This window comes from Rhipicephalus sanguineus, chromosome 2, assembly GCF_013339695.2.
Source record: "Rhipicephalus sanguineus isolate Rsan-2018 chromosome 2, BIME_Rsan_1.4, whole genome shotgun sequence".
Lineage (NCBI taxonomy): Eukaryota > Metazoa > Arthropoda > Arachnida > Ixodida > Ixodidae > Rhipicephalus > Rhipicephalus sanguineus.
The window spans coordinates 228119319-228127193 of NC_051177.1; positions in this window are offsets into that span (position 1 = coordinate 228119319).

A 7875-nucleotide genomic window follows, 5' to 3' on the forward strand; every position below is an offset into this window, starting at 1 on the left:
CACCACAACTAAATTTGGACGTCTGGGTGGTTTAGGGGCCCTTCAGATCTCGGCTATTTGCTAGAAAAGCAATGGCACTTTCTTATTCGCTCCCCTTAGGATCCACTACTCTCCTCACAATGTGCTTTGTGGTGAAGCAATGCGGCAATTCTGCGTCTATTACGACAATTTTTTTTAAACTCAACAAAGTCTCTAAACACCAAAAAGTATAGAGGCTGACGACACAGTAGTTTTGAAGACAAAGAAGCGGAGACATACAAAAATGTGTGGAATAATTGACGGTGTTTAACATCCCAAAACCACAATATGATTACGAGAGATGCCGTAGTGGAGGGCTCCGGAAATTTTGACCACCTGATAGTTTTGCAACGTGCACCTAAATCTAAGTACACGGGCCTCAAAAATGTGTGGAATGACTCATGTTCAGGCACATGCAGATTGGTGAAGCCATCCAAGTAAAAATGCATGCTTGCACTCATTTGAAAGGGTATAACCAGCAAGATTCATTTGTGATAGTTTAATCGAAGTGATTTGTTTTAGGCAAGATAAGCTAGTTTTATATTGAGCGTCCACCGTGTCCCTGGACGCTGGACCATAAGTCCACTTCACTGTGCCGCACACTTCTTTGGGACCATGGAAAGAGGCGGCAGCCACTTGGGTGCTAAGATCTTATGCTGCTTTGTGTTTTTCACGTTTTTACATGCTTCGGCTTTTTGAAGTGCCGCCAACAAAGTTTCAGATGGTTCACTTTGAAATATATAATTATATAATATAAGTACCTAAACACTGGTGATACACTTCTATTTTTATACGCAGCTCGCTTAATTGTGACTTTCGCAATTGTGCATCACAGTCGACTGCTGCTTAGGTATCTCATGCTCTGTTCTTCGGCAGTGATGAATTGTTTTGGGGATCGCATCCCCAACTGAGCATGAGCACGCAGCATCCATGGGTTATCTTTAGGCCGCATCCCTTGGAACCATGTAGCAAGCATTGAGAATGACGAGTATACTGTGTCTTTGTCATACTTTACACGGATAGCCTGTATAATTAATGGAGAGAAAGTGGTGAATATCTCAAAGGATGGCGCCACCCTACGATTACTGTGATAAAGGCATCGCATGCAGCGTGGATGGTGAGAGTGCACATGGGGAATAATGTTTGACTGTGTAGCTTTAAGAAGGTTCTAGCTTGAAACGGTGGCAAGAAGACAATAGTATTGTTTATCGAGGATGGCCGAGTTGATGGAAGAAAGATGTCGAAGTGGGCGTGCCGCTGCTTTGTAAGCTGAAGCTTCCATCTGCGTAGCTAATCATTATTTATTCTAAAGTGCTTTAATTTCTTGGTTTACGAATTATGTCTCATGCCTTCTTTCTCAAGGGATGTGCATGTTTTCGCATCAGAAACATGAGGAGAAGCGTTATCGAAGACAACTTCATTTTGCTTGGCAGTTCTAAATCACTATTCTAATCACTAAAAAACAAGCACATTTCTTGAAGACGGAGGCATATGATAACTTCCTGGTCAATTAGTAAACCAACAAATGAAAGTGCTTCAAAATTATTGAGCCTTAAATTCACAGGTGGAAGCCTCAGATGCAGAAGCACAAGCAACCTCGCTTCAACGTCTTTCTTTCACCATGTCGGCCACCCTCGGAGGAGCAGTAATATTGTCTCCTTGCCTTCATTTCAAGCTAGAGCCTTTTTAAAAGGCATGCAATCAATGAGATACCCCCACATGCTCTCTCACCATCCACGCTTCATGTGATGCCTTGAGCAAAGTACTGCAAAGCAGCACTGTCGTTTTAGATTTTTGCTGCTTTCACTTTTCGTTGTACAGGCTCTTCATGTAAATTATGACAAGGAAGCGGTACACTCACCATTCACAATGCTTATGCCGCATGCATCTAAGAAACGCGGCTGAAATACGACCCACGGATGTCGTGCGCTCAGTAGGGAATGGAATTTCTGCGACAAAGTTCAGCTCTGCTGAAGAGACGAACATAAGATACCGAAGCAGCAGTCAGTTCAAAGGCACAATTGGTGTGAATCACATTTAAATGAGGTGCAAATAAAAAGAAAACAAAGAAAACACCAACGAAGCGCTTTTCGTTGGTGTTTCCATGCTCTTTGCAATCGCCTCCTCGCCGAACCTGCTTCAGTAGCCTTTCGGCGACAGCAGAGAGCAATGTATTAGGGTAATCGGCCTTTTCGAGCTGGCCTACTTGCGCGTCAAAACTACGCTTCAAGGCATCAGGGCAGGACTTTTTCAGAGCACCACCCAGGCATAAGTTAATCGGAGGCAACTGTAAAATGAAAATTAAGCAACTGCCGCAAGAATTGACACTGCGTGAAAGCCTCTCAACACAAAACAGGATAAGAAAAACTTAGCAGGAAAGGAAAATTTATTCACTATGACCATTACCTCAAAATGACACAAAACAAAGGTACTGAGCTAGTCACAACGTTGCAGAAGCAGTGCGATACTCCCTCATAGTGCAAACAAATGCAACTATAGCTGGTGCATTCATTTCAAGAGGCAAAGGAATTGATCAATTCTGGCATAATCTCGTTAGGCGTTTAATCTGCACTTCAAGGTCACTGTCCTAGTAACGCACTTGATCTAGGAAGGTGCAAAAGCCTACAATCGTGCCAGAGGCTGACATGCAGCATCGAAATCATGCCTTCAAGACAGGCCTTATCATTGCAATCAATTAGCTTTCACTTTACATAATCATGGCGTGAATGAGTGAAACCCTCACATGTGCAATGGTAAAAACGTGACGGTATGATACAATTATCAGCATAGTCTCAGAAATGTAAATAAACAAAGTGCACGCAACAGGCTGTTCGTACTGCTTCAGTGAAGTGACCAGCGGGTTGTAGCGCGCGGAGCCGAACGCTCGTTGGGTGTGTATCATAGCAGAATTGTTGCACAACTTATCTGCTCCTCTAAAAAAAAGAAAAAGGAAAGATACGAGAACATGCTGCTGTCGATCATTAGAAGACTAAAAAATGCGGGGTTAATTGCGAAAGCATCTCGCAATGCTGCTGAATGATGCTTACGAACTCGGATATCTCTTCAGCACACCATTTTACTTTATTTTCATTATGCGTATCGCCAAGGCTCACTCCACTCGGAACGAAAACGCACAATGAAGCTTTCCGTTACATTAAAGAAGAAAGCATACAGGCGTAGCTCACTTTTTTGTGATCCTGGTCCCAGTTGAGCATCGCCGAGTTTCCGCTGCACACGTCGGTTGTTGTTCGACTCACGCCTCCTCCATCCCTTCCTCAGTTTCTGCAGTCGGCGGACAATTTTGTCTTAACGGGGTGCTTACAAACAAGTGAAGTAATGCTGCAATACTCACGGCTCATGTGCAGTAAGTGGGTGCTGCCGTTTTCCTCGCCAGCCCGAAAGACTTCGTAGAGTTCTTTGTCAAAATCGTCGATATCCAGCGGGCGGAAACGACAAAGCGCACAAGAGAATTCACTGCTGCATACGATGAGGAAGACATTTCTGAACTTAACACTGCACAATGGATCTTGCTGAGCGTCGAGATCATCGAAAACACGCCGATCACGTTGCTGCGTGAAGAAACACAAAAGTGTGGAGCCATTTTTTTTTTCTCCATGGGGCGCGGGAAAAAAAAAAAGGAAGAAGCGCAGCGCTACCTACCGCTTGTTAAAAGTAACAGCCGCAAACATGACAAATTGTTTTTAATGTTGTTTAAATCATCATTATACTGTTAACTTTTCATCAACAGGAGCGAATAGCACGAGTGGTTTGTAATTTATAGGCACAAGTAACCGAAGTAATTATAAAACTAGGTGAGGAGGCCCGTCACCGCCGTCACTTTAAGGACAGCACTATGTTGACGGGGCAACAGCAACAGCTGTTCGTAGCGTAGTCGTTGCATACGCGATTGTACGATGATTGTTACAGCTGTCTTCGTACGGTGCGCCGTTGTTTTGTTTGTGCAGCATAATCCCCGTGCTTAGCCCGAAGTTCCGAAAGAATGGTGGCTGTGTATGTTGCGCGTAATTCCCCAAGAGGACTACCTGCTACCACCTGCATTCCTAAATCGAACGCAGCAGCAAACATCAAACCAAAATGCAACGTCTGCGAAGCCGCAAATGTCATGCGTGTTTGTGTTGTGTTCGTGCAGCACGATCCTCGTGCTTAGCCCGAAGTTATGAATGAATGGAGCGTGCGCGCCCGTGCGTGCGTGTGTGTGTGTATTTCCCGTGAGCATCACACGAAAAGCGCACGTCTGAGAAGCCGCAAATGTGATTCGTGTTTGTGTGTGTGTATACAGAAAGTGCAAATGTGGATTAGGATTTGCTTTTGTGATATTCAGCCATAGCGGTGGCCTGGCTCGTCCATCGTGAAATGTGTGGTGTGAATGTGTGTTGATGTTCACTGTGAATATCTTTTAGAATGCAGCGCTTAAAGAACACAAACACAATTAAGGGGCGAGAACGAGCACGGGCGCTGTCCTCGTTCCCAGTGCCCGTCCTCGTTCTCGCCCCGTGTGTTTGTGTTTTTAGCGCTGCATTCTAATGATTCCGTGCCAACGAGCTCGCCTCAACACCCTCTTAAGTGAATATCTTGTAGAGCTCAGTGTTTTCGGTGTTTATTTTTGTTAAAAATCGGCGGGTGTTTATCGGAGTTTATATTTTTGACGGAAGTTTGGCGTTTAACAGAGTTTATTTCTCGTAAATCTCCAATTCTCCGATATTCGGAGATTTGTATTATTCTCGAAACCTCAAAATCTTAAATCTATTCATATCTGAATACTAAAACATCAAAACACATGAAGGACATTTTTTTTTCTAGAAGGTTTGAATGCACACAAACATATACGCACAAGCGAAATACTTGAACACAAAATACCTGTATTTGTGCGTATAACAACCTTATGCTTAAAGCTTATTGTAAAACACGCAAGCATACTTTGCGAGGTTGCTGTCAGTGATCGAAGCGCACTCCTTTCATTTGATGACTCTGAGCTTTAAAAATGCCCTTTCAACGTTAGCACTAGAAACAGGAAGCGCCAGAAGACACAACGCACAGCGGGAAAGCACTGGCCACTGGAAATTGTGAAGTCTCCAAAACGACAGGGGTTCAACAATGTTACATATTTCATAGCACTGATAGTTCGCAAAATCACTCAGGAGCTGGCTCATGTCGTCAGATTCAAGGAGCACTAATTAAAAAATAGCCGCATAGGTTTCGAGCGCGCAGGGCAGCTCATGCTTCACATTTGTATTCACAATTTGAACACAGTACCAAAACGATTCTTTGTTGTAATGTAGTTGATCGCACAGGTTCCTCTCAGATGTCTGTCTCCACCCTTCGGCGACAGCAGCGTAGTATCCGTGAAAGTCTGCAACAGTCATTAAGCGGTCAGTCTCGTCAAGGAGGTCCAACAGACCTGTGACATCCCATGCGAAGACCTCGGTTGGATCACGCCATTGACTGATGAGTGCGTGCAAACAAACACCCAGTATGGGATAAACTTGGTGTACCAGGGTACTCTCTGCCTCAAGTTCCTTCATGATAGAGAGCACGGCACACGAACTGGTCTTCAGAAACCTCATCTTAACGAGCTAGTCGTGCACACCTTCAGACGATGAAATATGACTCTTGAGCTTCTCACACTTCGTTCCCTTGGCTTCATCGCTCCTCAAGAAAAACAAAATGGCGCGCCAGTAGTCCAAAACATCATCTAGAGCTTCATAAAAAGAGAAGCACCTCGACAGACATATGGCCTTCAGCGACTTGATGGTCATGCCCATGACCAAGCACACAGACCAAACTAATTACGGCGCAGCTCCCGCGATGTCTTCAACAGGGCAGGAAAATTGTGAACTACGTTAAACTAGCTCGCCCTGATTCCATCCTCTAGATCATTGTAGAGTAGGTGGCACGGATCTTTGAAGTGAAGCGCCTTGTATTCGGGGTTGGAGAGTTGCAAGTCCTTGTGAAGCTTCTGCATGCAGGAAGCTGAGTCAGAGCACAATACAGCTACGTCGCCTAATACAGCTAGGCGTGGTAATCTATAAATCTGTCAAACTAGAATATGTATCAATGAGCGCTTATAACTTGCCCTTTCGATAAAGAACAGCACGAGGTCATATTGGCCCTTGAAATCAGGGTTTATTGAATAAATCCGAATTGTTAAAAATTTTATCAACGAATTTTATCGAATTTTTTTCGGATAAAGCTGAAAACACGGAGCCCTAGCTATAGGGTTTGGTTCACAGCTAAAAAAAATGAACTCGTTTGAGAGCAACTCCTCTTCCATGGGGGTGCAGTGAAACTTTGGTGTGTTCAGTGATTCGCCGTTACACTAGATGATGGCTCACTAAGTGGCTCTAAAGATCCAGCATGCTTGTGAACATGTGCAACATGAACACGACTTTCGACAAGACATCTGTCGTATAGTATGTGCACTGGCATAGCATTGGGGGGTAGGCCCTCCTCGAAGTTTTTCGATTTTTCCTGTGTATATATACACACGCACACATACAAACGCACGAACATAGGTATGGTATGCATAAGCATGGCCAGCATAGCTTCTGTCGAGAGCCACAAGGTGCACTATTGCTGTTTACCCTGCGCAATCGCTTCAAGACGCCACACTACTACAATTTTGTCATCAGCTGCCATTAGCATCCAGCCCGCTTGTTGGCCAGCACTGTGCTCTGAGGAATAACGGCATTTTTCAACAATTTCAATGACGACATTCGACATTCATCTAGGAAAACAAGTCTCTTCCGCTTGGATTTTTTCTGAAATAACAAAATATGGCACGTTCTACGAAATGGTTACTCCTTGAAGCTCGTCGCATACAGTACACTGTTAGCAAAAGTTTCATTCGTGCTGCTCGGCTATTGTTTTCTTGCCTGTCTGATGCCGAATACCATGTCAGACGTCCGATCATCTGTACGCACTATGGCTTTATTGAAAGCTCAACTACTCTTAATGAAGGCTTGCACTGGTGCGGCTTAGGAGAGGAGCTTTGTCAAAGCAGCCTTTCTTTAATTCAACCACTCATTTTCAATGATCATGAGCTACGACTGGCGTACCTCCACAGTGAGCGGTGGTGATGTCAGCAGCTTGGTTCAGCAACGGTCATGGCATTTGAGCAAAATAGGGCACCGTATGATCCGCTCTGAGGATTTTTTCAGGGTGGGATTGCAACGTTCAATGTCTTTCAGTTCAATGAGGCTGCAAAGCAGCTTTTTTCCCCCTTTTGAACATCCACGAAATTCTATAAGAGTGAGGTGTAGTGCTTGTTGTTACCGTAAAAGCTCAGCATTTTTCTCTCAGCGCCTAGCTGCTGCGGACCTTCCACCTACAGGGTAATGTGTAACCTGTGACAGAAGCCTCGCTATCAATGAAATGTGTCAACTGGCTCGTTGTGCATTGTTATTGTTTATGTGATGATCTGTTCAACCTTCTTTTTTGGGGCAAACGAAATGGCAGGCTCATGACCATCTGGCTCTCTCTAGTTTTCTGGCTTGCTCGAAGAAGTAGAATCTCAAGCTTTTCTATCTTTACGCAGTTTCTTTGCTGAGAGTTTGCAGGGGGCAGAGGTATTTCAGGTTGTGCAGACACCCCCCAAATGCTTCTCACACTGCACCAGGGACCAGATTTTTCTCTAACATAGTGGCGTGAAATAATATTCTTGCTGCATACAACAATGGGGAGAGACTTGTCGTTAACCAAAATCTTTCCGGCAAATTTTCTTCTGCCACTTTGCACATAGTTCCTCATCAACAGGCAACTGGCCATTCGACATGCTTGCAGCCTTTCCAGATTGCATGTTGCAAATAGCACGCATCTTGTGTGCATCATCTAAACACT